Raw genomic sequence first — 16695 nt, 5'->3', positions numbered from 1 at the left:
GTATTATGTGGGCCGAATTGGTTGTAATGCAATTTTAGTCATGAACTAGAAAAATATTTTAGATTCCTTTGGAAATGGAAAAGCAGAACATATACAGTCTTGGAAAAAACACGGTAATCAGATATCATTGTCTGTTAAAAACATTGAGCACCGGTTTCACCGCGGGAGGCCATTGAAGGGATCGTCATATGTAACTTCCGTTATCTTCAACATAACACTGCTGCCAGATTCCTGTTCAGTTCTCCTTTCAGTGGCCTGAAGAGAACATTTCCTCTGTGAACTCCCTGGCTCACACTTCCATCTCCACCAACACCCGCTCTGTGTTTAATGGCATCTTCCCATGCAACTGCAGGAGGTGCAACACTGCTCTTTTATCTTCTCCCAGACATGCCTTTCAGATTATGCAATGATTCTTCCAATTCAATGTGATGTCTCCTCATAAAGATACTTCTGTGTCCAAGAGTGAGACTGAATTATATTATCTCACTGGTGCCAGGCCGGGATGTCTCGGATCGGGTACAAAAGGTTACGTAGGGGGAGAGAAATTAGACAGAGGTAATACTACATATAGGTAGAGAGGGAAGAGCTCTTACAAAGTCAATTTAGGGAGTTAGGCCGAAGATTAAAAAGCAGGACCTCGAGGGTTATGTATCAGGATAATCCCCAATATCACATGTGCCACAAGGTCAAACCTTTCCGATATAACAGATGAAAAAGTGACTAAAGAGCTTTTGCAGGATGGAAGGCTTTAGGTACTTGAATCATTGGGATGGATTCTGAGATAGATGGGTCATGTAGAATAAGGACAGGCTGTACCTAAGCTGGAATGGCATGAATATCCTTGCAGTGAGATTTAGTCAGGCTTCCAGGATGGTTCAAAATGAGTTTGGCAAGAGGGGTGGAGAGCATTGTAGCAGTGCAGCAGATGGAGAGAACAATGCGGAGGATAATTCAAGCAAGTCCAGGAGGTAGAGGTAAGTTAGAAAGAATAGAAGGACAGGGAGGGGGTCATCTGTATTTACTGTTCTGCGAGGAGCCTCACAGGTAAGTCAGGTAAAGTCAGAAGAGGGATCTGCAATTAGAGTCATAGCGTCATTGAGCCAGCATGGAAACAAACCCTTCTGCTCAACTAATCCATGTTCACCAAGATGCTCTATCTAAGCTAGTCCCATTTGCTTGTAATAAAAATAAACTTCAGATACTGGTTTATACCAAAGATAGGCACAAAATGCTGAAGTACCTCAGCAAATCTCTGGAGAAATTGGATAGGTCGGATAGATTTTTGATTGGAGAAAGGTTAACTTTGAGGAGATGCGAAAGGATTTAAAAGGAGTGAATTGGTTTATGGGAAAGATGTAGAAGAGAAATGGAGGACATTTAAAGGTGAAATTTTAAGAGTACAGAATGTTTATGTCCCTGTTCGGTTGAAAGGAAAGAGTAATAATTGGAAAGAGCCATGGTTTTCAAGTGAAATTGGACGATTCGGAAAAAGAAAGATCTTCAATAATTATAGGCAGCATGGAGTAAATGAGGTGCTTGAGGAGTATAAAGAATGTAAAAATTATCTTAAGAAATAAATTAGAAAAGCTAAAAGAAGATATGAGTTTGCTTTGGCAAGTAAGGTGAAAGTAAATCCAAAGGGTTTCTACAGCTATATTAATAGCAAAAGGATAACGAGGGATAAAATTGGTCCATTAGAGAGTCAGAGTGGACAGCTATCTGCAGAACCAAAAGAGATGGGGGAGATATTGAACAATCTCTTTACATCGGTATTCACCAAGGAGAAGTATATTGAATTATGTGAGATAATGGAAACAAGTAGAGTAGCTATGGAAACTTTGAGGATCAAAGAAGAGGAAGTACTGACTTTTGAAAAATATAAAAGTGGATAAGTCTCCAGGTCAAGACAGGATATTCCCTAGGACATTGAGAGAAGTTAGTATAGAAATAGCAGGGGCTATGACAGAAATATTTCAAATGTCATTAGAAACGGGAATGATGCCGGAGGATTGGCGTACTGCGCATGTTGTTCCATTGTTTAAAAAGGGTTCTAAGAGTAAACCTAGCAATTATAGACCTGTTAGTTTGATGTCAGTGGTGGAAAAATTAATGGAAAGGATACTTAGAGATAATATATATGCATCTGGATAAACAGGGTCTGATTAGGACCAGTCAACATGGATTTGTGCCTGGAAGGTCAAGTTTGACTAATCTTCTTGAATTTTTTGAAGAGGTTACTAGGGAAATTGATGAGGGTGAAGCGGTGGATGTTGTCTATATGGACTTCAGTAAGGCCTTTGACAAGGTTCCACATGGTAGGTTGGTTAAGAAGGTTCAATTGTTTGGTATTAATAGTGGAGTAGCAAGATGGATTCAACAGTGGCTGAATGGGAGATACCAGATAGTAATGGTGGATAACTGTTTGTCAAGTTGGAGGCCGGTGACTAGTAGGGTGCCTCGGGGATCTGTGTTGGGTCCACTGTTGTTTGTCATATACATCAATGATCTGGATGACGGTGTGGTAAATTGGATTAGTAAGTATACAGATGATACTAAGATAGGTGGTGTTGTGGATAATGAAATAGATTTTCAAAGTCTACAAATAGATTTAGGCCATTTGGAAGAGTGGGCTGAAAGATGGCAGATGGAGTTTAATGCTGATAAGTGTGAGGTGCTATATCTTTGCAGGACAAATCAAAATAGGACGTACATGGTAAATGGTAGCGAATTGAGGAATGCAGTTGAACAGAGTGATCTAGGAATAGCTGTGCATAGTTCCCTGAAGGTGGAATCTCATGTAGGTAGGGTGGTAAAGAAAGCTTTTGGTGTGCTGGCCTTTATAAATCAGAGCATTGAGTATAGAAGTTGGGATGTAATGTTAAAATTGTACAAAGCATTGGTAAGTCCAATTCTGGAGTATGGTGTACAATTTTGGTCGCCAAATTATAGGAAAGATGTCAACAAAATAGAGAGAGTACAGAGGAGATTTACTAGAATGTTGCCTGGGTTTCAGCACCTAAGTTACAGAGAAAGGTTGAACAAGTTAGGTCTTTATTCTTTGGAGCGCAGAAGGTTAAGGGGGGACTTGATAGAGGTCTTTAAAATTATGAGAGGGATAGACAGAGTTGACGTGGATAAGCTTTATCCATTGAGAGTAGGGAAGTTTCAAACAAGAGGACATGATTGAGAATTAAGGGACAAAAGTTTAGGGGTAACATGAGGGGGAACTTCTTTACTCAGAGAGTGGTAGCTGTGTAGAATGAGCTTCCAGTGGAAGTGGTGGAGGCAGGTTTGATTTTATCATTTAAAAATTAATTGGATAGGTATATGGACGGGAAAGGAATGGAGGGTTATGGTCTGAGTGCAGGTAGATGGGACTAGGTAAGTGTTCTGCACGGACTAGAAGGGCCGAGATGGACTGTTTCTTTGCTGTAATTGTTATATGGTTATATGGTTATATTGTGACATTTCGGGTTGGGACCCTCTCTCAGACTGATTGTAGGGAGCGGTGCTTGGCCCATACCCCTCCAAACCTTTCCTATTCTTGTACCTGTCCAAATGTCTTTTTAATGTTGTTATTGTGTATGCCTTGATTACTTCCTCTGGTACCTCATTCCATATACCCTCTACTTTCTATGTGAAAATGCTGTTCCTTAAGGGCCTGTCCCACTTAGCCGTCATTTACGCGACAGGCCAGTAGTGACTGATGCGCGACCGTCGCATGCGTCATCATGCGTCCGCACAGCCGTCTGGAGCGCGTGATGTCATTTGAACATAGACACAAAATGCAGGAGTAATTCAGCGGGACTGGCAGCATCTCTGGAGAGAAGGAATGGGTGATGTTTTGAGTCAAGACCCTTCTTCAGACTAAAGAAGAGTCTCAACCCGAAACATCTGGCGCTTAACAGTGACACCCCCACTGTCTCACGGAATGCGGAGATTTTAATAGGTTTTTTTTCATGGAATTTCGAAATCCGGATTACAAAACATGGGGGGGATTGTCCTCAACCTCTCATAACATGGGAGGAATGTGCCCCCCATCCCCCCCAGGATTTCCGCCCATGAGCTCCACAGTCAAAAAGGCCCAACAGCGGATGTACTTCCTGCAGCAGCTGAGAAAACACAATCTGCCAAAGGCAATGATGGTTCAGTTTTATACTGTCATCATCGAGTCTGTCCTCACCTTCTCCATCATGGTATGGTTTGGCTCAGCCACCAAGCATGACATCCGGAGGCTGCAGCGCATCGTTCGATCAGCCAAGAAGGTTGTTGGCTGCAACCTTCCCCCCATCGACCATCTGTACACTGCAAGGGCCAGGAAGCGAACGGGTAAGATAATCTCTGACTCCTCTCATCCTGGCCACAAATCCTTTGAAGCACTTCCCTCTGGAAAGCGACTCCGGACTGTCAAAGCCACCACAGCCAGACATAAAAACCGCTTTTTTCCACGAGCAGTAGCTCTATTCAATAACCAAAAGTCTATAGCCCCCTTTTGCTCTGGTATTTTATTTTATTCTTCACATGTTTAAATTATAATGTTTTACTCTTAATTGTTTACTGTATATCGTATTGTTAAAGCACCAAGGCAAATTCCTTGTATGTATACATACTTGGCAAATAAAATGTATTCAATTCAAGTTTAACAAGCTATCACAGCATTAGATCATCAATGGCAGAATGGCAAAAGATTTGCACAGATTATAAAGGCTGAAAGAAAACACGGTGCTCAGGATGGGATTTGCAGGCCCATGCTAATCCAGGGCATCTTCATGTTATCGTTTCATGGTATGCAGACATTACGGGACTCAAACGTTTATTACTCATTACTAAATGCCATTTCAGAGGATAATTAATGTCAACTACATTGTTTTAGGTCCCGAGTCATATCCAGACTAGACTGGATAAAGACGGGTGATTGCCCTCCCTAAAGGATAAGATTTTGCCAATCGTAGTCTGAAGAAGGGTTTCGACCCGAAACGTTGCCTATTTCTTTCACTCCATAGATGCTGCCTCACCTGCTGAGTTTCTCCAGCATTTTTGTCTACCTTCAATTTTCCAGCATCTGCAGTTCCTTCTTAAACAATGTAGTTTCATGATTGTCAGTTATGATTCTATTTTGTTTATTATAGATTTACTTAAATTACTGTCTTTAATTTACTCAGCTTCTGTGTAAGGAATTTGAGCTCCTCCTGAGGCATTGTTTATCCATGTCCATGGATTACAGATCCAATAAAACCAGAACATAAGGTTTCTGAAACTTTAAGGGATCTTAGTCTGAACACACTGGGAACACCAAGTGGCATTCTGGTTCCAAAAATGATAGGAAACACCTGAAAAAATACAAAGACAATTTAAAACTAAAACTCTTCCGATAAATATTACGCCGGGGGCTCATTTCTTTGGGGGAAGAGGGATGTGCACATAAATATAAGAGATGTTTCAAGGAGGGGCAATACATTAGGGAGAGAAAATTCAATTAGGAATCAGGAGACATTTCTTCACTCAAAGTATGAAACTTACTCCCACAGTAAATAGAGTCATAGAGTAATACAGGAAACAGGCCTTTCGGCCTAACTCGCCCACACCGGCCAACAATGTCCCAGCTACACTAGTCCCACTTGCCTGCACTTGGTCCATATCCCTCCAAACCTGTCCTATCCATGTACCTGTCTAACTGATTTTTAAACGATGTCCCAGCCTCAACTACCTCCTCTGGCAACTTGTTCCATATACCTAGCACCCTTTGTGTGAAAAGGTTACCCCTCAGATTCCTATTAAATCTTTTCCCCTTCACCTTGAACCTATGTCCTCTGGTCCTCGATTCCCCTACTCTGGGTAAAAGACTCTGCATCTATTCCTCTATGATTTTGTATACCTCTATAAGATCTCCCCTCATCCTCCTACGCTCAATGGAATAGAGACCCAGCCTACTCAACCTCGCCCTATAGCTCACAGCCTAGCAACATCCTCGTAAATCTTTTCTGAACCCTTTCAAGCTTGACAATATATTTCCTATAACAGGGTGCCCAGAACTGAACACAATATTCTAAATGCGTTCTCACCAACGTCTGATACAACTACAACATGACTTCCCAAATTCTATACTCAGTACTCTGACTGATGAAGGCCAAAGTGCCAAAAGCCTTATTGACCACCATATCTACCTGCGACTCGACCTTCAAGGAAACATGCACCAGTACTCCGATATCCCTTTGCTCTACAACACTACCCAGAGTCCTACCATATATTGTGTTGGTCCTGCCCTTGTTCCATGTCCCAAAGTGCAACATCTCTCACTTCTCTGTATTAAATTCCATTCAACCATTCCTCCACCCACCCAGCCAATCGATCCAGATCCTGCTGCAATCTTTCACAACCTTCTTCACTACCTGCAAAACCACTAACTTATGTATCATAGCAAACTTGTTAATCTTGCCCTGTATGTTCTCATCCAAATCATTGAAGTAGATGACAAACAGTAACGGGCCCAGCACCGATCCTTTGGCACACCACTAGTCACAGGCACCCAGTCTGAGAAACACCCTTCCACCATTACCCTCTGCTTCCTTCCATGGCACCAATTTGCAATTGAGACAAAAGACAAAAAAAAGGTATTGGTAGTGGTTTATTATTGTCAAACGGCAACTCATTAAACACAAGATGGACCTTTTGTTCAATCTGAGTAGAATTTGCACATTCTCCCTGTGACCCCATGGGCTCCCATTAGATCAGGGGTCGGCAACCTACTGCCCACGGGCCGGATCCGGCTTGTAACCCAAAATCATCCGGGCTGCAGGCGTATTTTTTTCCCCGTCATCTACACTTCTTTAGACTGTTTAATATTAACTGCAACATAAAGACTTGCTTTAATGCTCCTAGCAATCCTGTTTGCTGATACAAAAAATCGGAACTGATATAATCCCACGAACTGGGCAAAAGGTTAGTTGGATTGGTGGACGCGTTCCACTGATGTAAAAGTGCAGTTGCAGTTGCAGCGGATGCAGTGCCTAGTACTCAGCGCACCCCAGAACCATCCGTACCCGCACTTCACCCGGGGGAGGATCAGGGTCAGGGCCAAGGCCACCCTCCTCAAAGATGGTGGCGCTGTTGGTCGTCGGAATCCAGCGGTAAATGGATGGAACTAGACCTTGGAGAGGAGGGGAGGGAGGGGATGGGGGAAAGGGAGAGAGGGAGAGGTGGAGAGGGAATGGGGAAAGGGAAGGAGAGAGGAGGGGGAAGGACAGAGGGAGGAAGGAGAGGTGGGTAGGTGGGGTTAAGTGGGGGAGAAAAGGGAGGAGGAGAGGAGTGGTATTGGGCGGGTTTGTGTGCTGTGTGGATGTGTCGGGGTCTGTCTTTCCGCGCGGGTGTGTCGCTCGTGCTTCCGCTGTGTTCTGCGTTGCCCTTTGCGCATTTGGTGCTTCGGTTCGCTGTTTTTGCTGCCCTTTTCGCTCTGGGTCTTCCTGCGGGGGTGTCTGTCCTGGCCTGTCGCTCCTTGTTCGCTTCCTTCTCTTTCTGCTCTCTTGGTCTTCTCCCGTCTTCTTTCTTTCTTTCGCTTTTCTCCTCTTTTTTTTGCCTCTCTTTTCTGGCTTTTGCTCCTTGGTTTCTGTCTTTTTTTGTCTCTCCTTCTCTCCCCCTCTTGTCTTCGTTTCTTTTTTTCTTCTGGTCTGTTGTGCTGCTCTCTGCGTCCTGCTTTGCCTTGTAAGTGGGTAACAAAGGATCTGCATGAAGTTTAGGACCGAGAGGGGTGAGGGTAGTTTCAATACCAGTGTCTCAAATTAACTGCTATGTTCAGTAGACATACTATTGTTTAAATATATAAACATGTCAAAATATAGTTAGTATGTATTATTACTACCATTTATTAACTATAGCATTAGATGTGACCCGCCATCCACTCACAGACATGGGTCCTGGCCCCTGTGCAGAACAAGGTTGCGACCCCTACATTAGATGCTCCAGGTTCTCCCATGAGCCAAAAAAGGTGATAATGGGTTAACTGTCCTCAATTAGTTACTTAGCGTGGATAAGTATCAAAGGAATCAAAACAAGAACTGATGGTTATGGAAACTGGAGGAGAGGGAGTAGGGCTGTTGGGATTGCTCTGCCGGGAGCCAGCATGAGTCCGATGGACCGACTGATCTGCTTCCGTGTCATATGTTATAATTGTTAGGAAGATTTTCTTTTGTAGTTAATGATGTCCCCATCATTCTCACTCCCACTGGAGCCTATGCAGTAAAACGTCATCGACGGACAGGTTTTCCCCTCCAGATTTGATTATTTTCTAGTCATATTCCAAGCGTGACATTTATCTGCTCTTTAGTTTTATTAACAGCTTGGAAATTATTTATTTGAAATAAAACAGATTTGCTCCATTGCCAGGGAATTGCAACACTCACCAAGACTAATCCTCGGAACATTCTTGAGCATGATTTTCTCAAGCACTTATGATTAACAGTATGAACACAAAGCAACAAGAAAAAAATGTTTCCGATTAAGGATGAAATAAGACTGCTTGGCCGATGATGGCAGGATTAATTAGGCAGTCAATCCCAGCTCATCTCAGCCTCTAAGATGAGAGTTAATTGCTTTAAAGTTTTGAATCCATGCTTTAATAGCTTTGTTCCTTCAGGTCTGTCATTAAACCAGCACCAAGTTTCCAGATGTGAATAAACCTGTCAGGAAAGAGACTGATAACTGTTATCAGAACATCAGTTCACACTTTCCATCATCGCTGAGCCAAACATAAAGTGGCCAACTTTTTTTTTAAAGCTCAAATATTGGGATAACATTTTCACACAGTGTCAATGATGGTTGTGTGGGTGGTATTCCCCTTTTCTTGAGTTACAATGATCTTATTCACCCAGGGAATGAAGAATCTTCGGACCCCTCCGCCCAAGAGTGCAGCAGAGGTTCAGTAACTGAGCATATTCGAGACAGATTGCTGATTTATGACACACAGGATGTAGGATGAGAGCAGGGATAAGTGCCCCTAATGCAAAAGATGTTATGAGTTTAAATCCCATTCCAAAGGAATACAAGGGGGTGCAGAGAGTGGTGGACTTAGACTGGCCCAACACAGGCATAACACTCTCGACCATTGAGAGCATCTACATGAGGTGCTGACTGGTGTCAGGGGTTATGGGGAGAAGACAGGAGAATGGGGTTAAGAGGGAAAGGTAGATCAACCATGATTGAATTGGGTAGTAGGCTAGATGGGCCGAATGGCATTATTTTGTTCCTATCACATGAACACGAAGAAGGCTGTGTCTGTCATCAAGGAAGCCCATTATCCAGGCGATGTCCTCTTTTCGCTGCCACCGTCAGGAAGGAGGTACAGAAGCCTGAAGACCCATTCCACCTTGTTCAGAATCAGCTACTTTTCAACATCCTTCATGTTCTTGAGCCAATCTGTATGATCCTAATCACAATGAGAACACAATGGACCACCTCTTGCAAACATTAACTTATTTTCTAATTGTGTCTTGCACTAATGTCTTTTTGTTTCCACAGTCCCTTTCTTTTCACTATCTCACAAAATTAATGTGAAAATTACATTTCATTTATGTTTTGTATGCTGTCTGTCCATGTGCCTGTGCAAGCAACATTTTCATTGTGTTAGTATCTTGCTGCACTTATGCATATGACTATAAATTCGACTAGATTTTTGATTTCTATTGACATAGCTAGAAAAATATGACAATCACAGTGAATGTCTATTAGTACAGAAGAAAAAGTATTGATTCACTCAATGGGTCAGGCAGCACTTCTGCAGGACATGGATAGGCAACGTTTGGGCTGAGGCCTTTCTTTAGATTCCTGCTTGACCCACTGAGTTACTCCAGTACTTTGTGTTCTATGTAAGATTCCAGCATCTGCAGTTCATGTGTCTCTTCTGGACATCTATTAACACGGGTATGACTATAAACAACTTCAATATCAATAAAACCAAAGTGGGGTAATACTTGGTAATTATCCTACAAAATAAATTTCCCCTAAGTCAAGGGATTGAATTGAAGAATCACCTCACTGAACATTTGCCTCTATACCTCTCATCTTTAAGACGTTCTCTAATCCTCCAACTTTGGCGGCCAACATATATTACTAGTTTAGTTTATTGTAACGTGTGCTGAGGCACAGTGAAAAGCTTTTTTGTTGCCTGCCACCCAGTCAGCAGAAAGACTATACATGATTACAATCAAGCCATCCACAGTGTATAGATGTAGGATAAAGGGAATAATGTTTAGTGCAAGATAAAGTCCAGTATAGTCCAAATAAAGATAGTCCGCGGGTCTGCAATGAGGTAGATGGTAAGTCAGGACTGCTCTCTAGTTAGTGATAGGTCATTCCTTCTTCTCCCTGCTCCCATCAGGCAGAAGATACAGAAGCATACTATTTGACTCAGGAACAGCTTCTTCCCCTCAGACTTATCAAAGTTATCAGACTTCTTAATGGTCCTTTCACAAGCTAGGGTACACTCACCATTCTCCAACCTACCTGTTACAGACATTGGACTTTTTCTCTGAAACTGCTATGCTGCAATGCTGAGAAACTATGTTCTGTACTCTGGTTCCTTTCTCTTTACTCTACCTTTTATACTTGTGTTTGGCTCAATTGTATTCATTAATAGTATTATCTGATTTTTTGGGATGGCTTGCAACAAAAAAATTTCCACTGTACCTCAGTATAAGTGACAATAATAAACCTAACCTATGCCTAAATGCTGGAACTATGAAAGGAAAAATACAGAAATGGCTGGAAATGCTCAGCAGGTCAGGCAGAAGCATTAACCGTGTCTCTTTCTCCACAGATGCTGTCTGACCTGCCGACTTTTTCCAGCATATTCAGTTCGATACAAATACTAATTGTTTGAGATCCGGAGTGAACCATTCTTCAGATACCGCTTCTGGAGACCATATCCAGCTATTCGTCACCCACGGCGGTAAGGTCGAGGGGGAGATCTCTGACAAAGAGTAATCCAACCAAGACCTCAATGGTGGGCTAGGCGGAGGATGATGGCACAGTTTACTGGAGCGTCACAACAGCTGGGTAAGCGGATGAAGGCTGCAGCAGAAAAGGGTCTCCATTCGTTTTGGACTCCATGCCACTGGATCCTGACCAGATCTGTCAAGGACCGTGTGGTGGCTGTTTGTGCACCAGTCTCCTCACGTTAAACAAAGTCACGCACAGGCGTCCTCCATATAGGGAATCCACCCTAACACCCTGGATGGTCCTATGGTGATCAGCAAGTGGTGACGGAGGCAGGATTGTGAGATCTGAAAGCCCCTAGTCATGAGCTGGCATATCAGGTGGTGGGTGCTAGATTCAGTTGCTGGACTCTTGGAACGAGGCAGAAGAGCCCTTTGGCAGCTGTACCCACGACTGAGCAGTCTTCTTTAGGATTCACACTGCTCACCCCACTTGGGGAAAGGGTTAGAAAAGGTGCCCTAAAAATAGCCTGCCAAAAAATTTACCAAATGGATTACTGCGTCCAGAGGTATCACCACACGGTCAGAAACACAGAAATATGAATATGAACTTCGGCGCATGGAATGTGCTCACATTGATGGATAGTGCAACCAGTAACAGATCAGAGGGGAGAACCGCGACCATCGCATTTAATTCTGCAGCCCCCCAAGCAGACTGATGTCATCAGGGGAGGAGCCATCTTGGTGAACGGCTGCTAGCCAGCAGCTGTCCGTTTTAAATTCGTTTTTTTATAGTTTTTAGTGAGTCCTGTTTTTTGTTTGTAGGGGATATGGTCTTTTTAATGTGGGGGGTAGGTGTAAACTTTATTTCTAGCTCCCTACCTGGTCGGTGTGGCAGCCTTTTCTCCGGGCTGCCCGTCGACCAGTCCTCGTGGCCAAAGATCTTATAAGATCTTTGCTCGTGGCCTACCAGCGGGCTTGGAGTGCCGTTTCCTGGCGGAGACCGCCCAGCACCTCGGCCTCGGCGGCGGCACAGCGTTGGAGCGGAGTGGAGCGGAGTGGAGCGGAGTGGAGCGGGCGATGCCTTGCCTGGGTCGCCGCGCTGGAGCGACGCGCTGGAGCTCTGGCGAGCTGGACCGCCGAGAGCAACATCTCCGGGCTGCGGGTCTGCGGAGCGGAGAGGCGGCGGTGTGGAGAGGCGGCGGTGCGGAGAGGCGGCGGTGCGGAGAGGCGGCGGTGCGGAGAGGCGGCAGTGCGGAGAGGCGGCGCCGACTTTTTCATCGGGAGCCTGGGAGCTCCAAACCGGCGCGGCCTTGTCGGCTTCGGCAGCCGCGGGCTCCAACCAGGAAGCGGCCGTTCCAGGTGGCCCAGCCGCCGAGAGGACTCCCCCAACGCCGGGGCAAGACCACCCGGTGAGAACGGCCAGGGACATCGGGCCTCCGTAGAGGCAATTGCGGTGGCCTCAATAGGCCTGACTTTGGGGTGAACATGGGGTGGGGACTGGACATTGTGCCTTCCTCCACAGTGCTACCCACTGTGGGGGGATGATTTTATTTTCTAATTGTAGTCCTGTAGGTCTGTGTCCAAGATGGCTGCCGTGAAGAGAGAGTGGACGCTGGCGCGCTTTGGCTGCCGCTGCTCTCTCTTCACACTGTGTTTTTGATTTTCTGTTTATGGATTGAATTCTGTTTTTAATTTGTGTCTCTGTGATGTCTTTATTACTTGTTATATTCCGATTACTATGTAAGGTGTCCTTGAGATGTCTGAAAGGCGCCCATTAAATAAAATGTATTATTATTATTATTATCTATGGAGAGGAAAGGACAGTCATACTCGTTTCGAGTGACTGCCGATGATGATAATGCTGTTTCAGCATGACCATGTACCCTGCAAGGATCAGCTGGAAATGTCACTCCTTACTTTCCCACCAACATCTCGCAAGTCTGAAGAAGCATCTTGACCCAAAGCATTGTCTATCCGTTCTTTCCACAAATGCTGCCTAACCCACTGAGTTCCCCAGAACCTGTTTTTTTGTTCAAGATTTCAGCATCAGCAATTTCAAGTCCAAACATCTTGGAAGTGTTCCTTCCAAAGGAATGACACATGAATCCGACCTAGCCTCTGTCCACATTATTTTCCTGTGCATAATTTGCAGAACTGATTTTCCAATCTATTTGACAGTCATTTTATCCTGCAGGCAGAGCATTTCCTTTTTCTGCTGTCATCTGTAATACTTGTTACATCTAATCAACATCATTACCACTTTTCATCTTCATGTCTTCAGTTCTACCTTTCTCTGCATTGGTGTCCCAGCAACATTTCCAGTTCCTCACTTAGAAGAGGTCCACCTAACTTTACCCACTTTTCTAAAGGCAGCTCTCCCTCCCACATGGCAACCATTCCTTCAGCAAGTGCTGGAGAAAGTGCTCGGTAGGTCATGCATCATCTGTGGAAGGAATGGGGAAATTATATTTTGGGTCAGGCCCCTTCTGCAAATTAATGGAGTAGGGGGCAGAAAACTGGAAGTGAGGTGGGGATGGGGCAAAGCTTGACAATTGATAAGTGAGGGGGTGGGGGGGAGATTGGCAAATGGGTGGAGATAGCGACAAAGGTTCAAGGTAAAAAGAAGACAGAAGGTTATCAAACAAAAAGGACGAGGAGGAAGGCGATGTACAGCCACTACTGCAGCCCATGTTCTGATCAGACTCACTACTACCGCCACGTGTCTTTCCTCATCATATTCTAATTGTTCCCTTAGACTGCACTCTGGTCCTATATTTGCCAATGTTGGTCTTAGAGCCAGGCCTTTCACGCTAAATATTGACATGCAGAGGGTGAAAAGAATTTGAAGTTTTCACCTGCAACAAATGTAAACTTTCTTTGCAGCTGCATAACTTGGACTGATAAACTAATGCTAAATAAAATAAATAAGGGATATGGGAAAAAAAGTGGGGAAAGTTACAAATCATGCATTATATTGGATGGTAGGAAAGAGTCTTGGGCCTATAAAGTCTTCTTCATTTGCTTTGAGTTTTAATTTTGTTGACTTTCCATGAGGTAAAGCCTCCTATGTCTTTCAGGCACACATTTTCAGAGAGACATGAGCTGCTTTAAAGATGCATCCCTCAGGCTTCCAGAGGCAGAATCTCTCATCCTGTCCTCAGAATAACTGTTGAAACAGCTGGGAAAGGATCATGGGGAATCAAAATTCCCTGAAGTTTCCATAGACAAGCACAGCACACACAGAGAGAACATGTTAAACTTTGAACCTTCACACAAGCCACTGGAACTATTAAAGCCGACAGTTGATGCAGAACTCAGATTAATATCTAAAACTCAAACATGTCATCACATTAGAAATCTGTTCTTGAGACGCACCAAAGATAACAACCTTACAGACTACAAACAGACGCTGAGAGTAACATAACACAATGATGAAGATTAAGTTACTTGACTAACAGCCAGTGTTCTGGACTTTGCATTGGAGGCTAAGGGGAGTCTTGAGAGAAGTTTATAAAATTGTGAGACGTACAGGGTAAACATTCCGAGCCTTTTTCCCCAAAGAGTGGAAATGTCAAATACTAAATGTCATAGGTTTAAGGTAAGGTTGGGAAGTTAAAAGGTGAAGTATGAGACAAGTCCGTGCCTAGAACACCAGGGGTTGTGATACAATAGTGATGTTTAAGAAGCATTGGGAGGATATGGATCATGAGCAGGCAGATGGAATTAGTTTAATTTGGCTTCAAGGTTGGCATGAATACGGTAGGCCAAAGGGCCTGTTTCTGCACTGTACTGTTCTAAAAGCTATATAATATGCTCTATTGATTCAGAGATGTGAGTTCAAATTCCACCAGAGCAGCTGGAGAAATCAATGTCAAGTTATTTAAAATTAAAAATAATTAACTTCCAAAATATCCAATATCCTTGCAGGTCTGTTTGCTAGTACCACATGGGTGGGTTTAAACTAGATTGGTGGGGGTGACGGGTGGAGGTCAAGATCCAATGCGGCAAATGAGAAGCTGAAAGTCGGTATGGAAGGTTTAGTTTAGTTTAGCTTAGTCTAGAGATACAGCGTGGAAACAGGCCCTTCAGCCCACCGGGTCCGCACAGACCAGCAATCCCCACACATTAACGCTATCCTACACCCACGAGGGACAATTTTTACATTTACAAAGTCAATTAACCTACAAACCTGTACGTCTTTGGAGTGTGGGAGGAAACTGAAGATCTTGGAGAAAACCCACGCAGATCACGGGGAGAACGTTCAAACTCCATACAGACAGCACCCGCAGTCAGGATCGAACCCGGGTCTCCAGTGCTGCATTCGCTGTAAGGCAGCAGCTCTACCGTTGCACCACCGTGACCGTCCAAGGTGATTGAAGAAAGCTCAGTGGACAGAATAGGCAGGAGCACGGCAGAAAATGAGGAAGGACTGTAAGATTGAATTGCATTTATTTTAATGTGCGAGGCCTAATGGGTAAGACGGAGTAGGTATGTGCGGCTGGGATGTTGTAGCCATTACAGAAGCCTGAGAGAGGGACAGGACTGGCAGCTTAATGTTCCAGGATACAAGTGTTTCGGGAGAGATAGTGGTGAAGGTAAAAGAGGAGAGGCTGTTGCTTTATTAACTAAGGTGATTGTCATAGCAGTTGTCTGAGATGACATCACTGATGGTTCGTCCAGTGATGGAATATGGTTAGAGCTGAGAAATAAAAAGGGGATGATCACCTTGTTGGGAGTGTAGTATAGGCCTCCAAATAGTCAATGGTAATTAAAAGAACAAGTGTTCCAGGTTGTCATAGTAGAGACTTTAATATAGATCGGAACTGCCATAGTGTCAAGGGCTTAGATGAGGTGGAATTTGATTCAATTGCTTTGATTCAATTTTATTGTCATTGTCTTCAAGTAAGAGCCAATGAAATGCTATTTCCCATACAGTCATACGAATAAAAAAAAATAAAACACAGAACACGATAGTCCCCAACACAAGCATCCCCACAGCGGCACCAAAGTTCCCCACTGTGAGGGAAGGAACCAAAGTCCAGTCAACCTCCTCGCTGATGTTCCCTGATGTTCACCCATCGTCATGGCCTCCTGAGCCCCCCGCAGTTGTCGCTACGGGCGGCCCGATGTTCAGGCCCTCTTGCCGGGAACGATGGAACCCCGACGTTGGGAGGAAGAACATCCTCAGCGGCCTGGATCTCTGAATCGGCCACCTCCCACCGGAGTCCACGGCTCCCGAAGTCCACAGGCCGAGCTGGGTGGAGATTCAATGCTGGCAGACCCTGGCAAAGGGTCCCAGGTCAGTGCCACCAACGTTGGGAGCTCCGCGAACAACAGCTCCATGATGTTGATGCAGCAGGCCCAACACTCTGAAGTCTCAAACGGCGATCCCAGGTGACGCATCGCCAGCTCCGCGATGTATCCAGCGCTGCACCGCCGCTGCTGAAGCTCTGGTCCGGTCCTGGCAGGAAAGGCTGCGCCAATCCAGTTGGTAGGCCACGAGGAGGGGGGCGAGGGCTCGACTCGGATAATAGGCGCATCCTCGCCAGGAAGTGACTGAAGGACGGTTTCCCACTTACCCAACCGCCCTCCCACCACATAAAATACTACAAAAAAACATACTTTAAACATACTAAAAATTTTAAAAAAGATAAAAAGACAAACAGACTGCAGGCAGAGGCAGCCATCAACAGCGCCACGGGATGTGGTGAATTTGTCAAAAGTGTTCAGAAAATTTCCTCAGGCAGTATGTCGAGACCCCTAAAAG

General features: G+C 44.5%; 1 long non-coding RNA gene across 1 annotated transcript in view; it reads left to right on the top strand.

Moving 5' to 3' along the window:
- LOC116976280 overlaps window positions 1-11172 on the top strand; it is a 45463-nt gene extending 34291 nt beyond the window's left edge. The window contains exon 4 of the long non-coding RNA XR_004412914.1: window positions 10808-11172. This is a non-coding gene — a long non-coding RNA (uncharacterized LOC116976280). The remainder of the gene's footprint in view (window positions 1-10807) is intronic.
- The last annotated feature ends 5523 nt before the right edge of the window (window positions 11173-16695 follow it).

Source organism: Amblyraja radiata, chromosome 8 (assembly GCF_010909765.2).
Source record: "Amblyraja radiata isolate CabotCenter1 chromosome 8, sAmbRad1.1.pri, whole genome shotgun sequence".
Classification (NCBI taxonomy): Eukaryota; Metazoa; Chordata; class Chondrichthyes; order Rajiformes; family Rajidae; genus Amblyraja; species Amblyraja radiata.
This window is presented reverse-complemented; position numbering and strand designations above follow the sequence as displayed.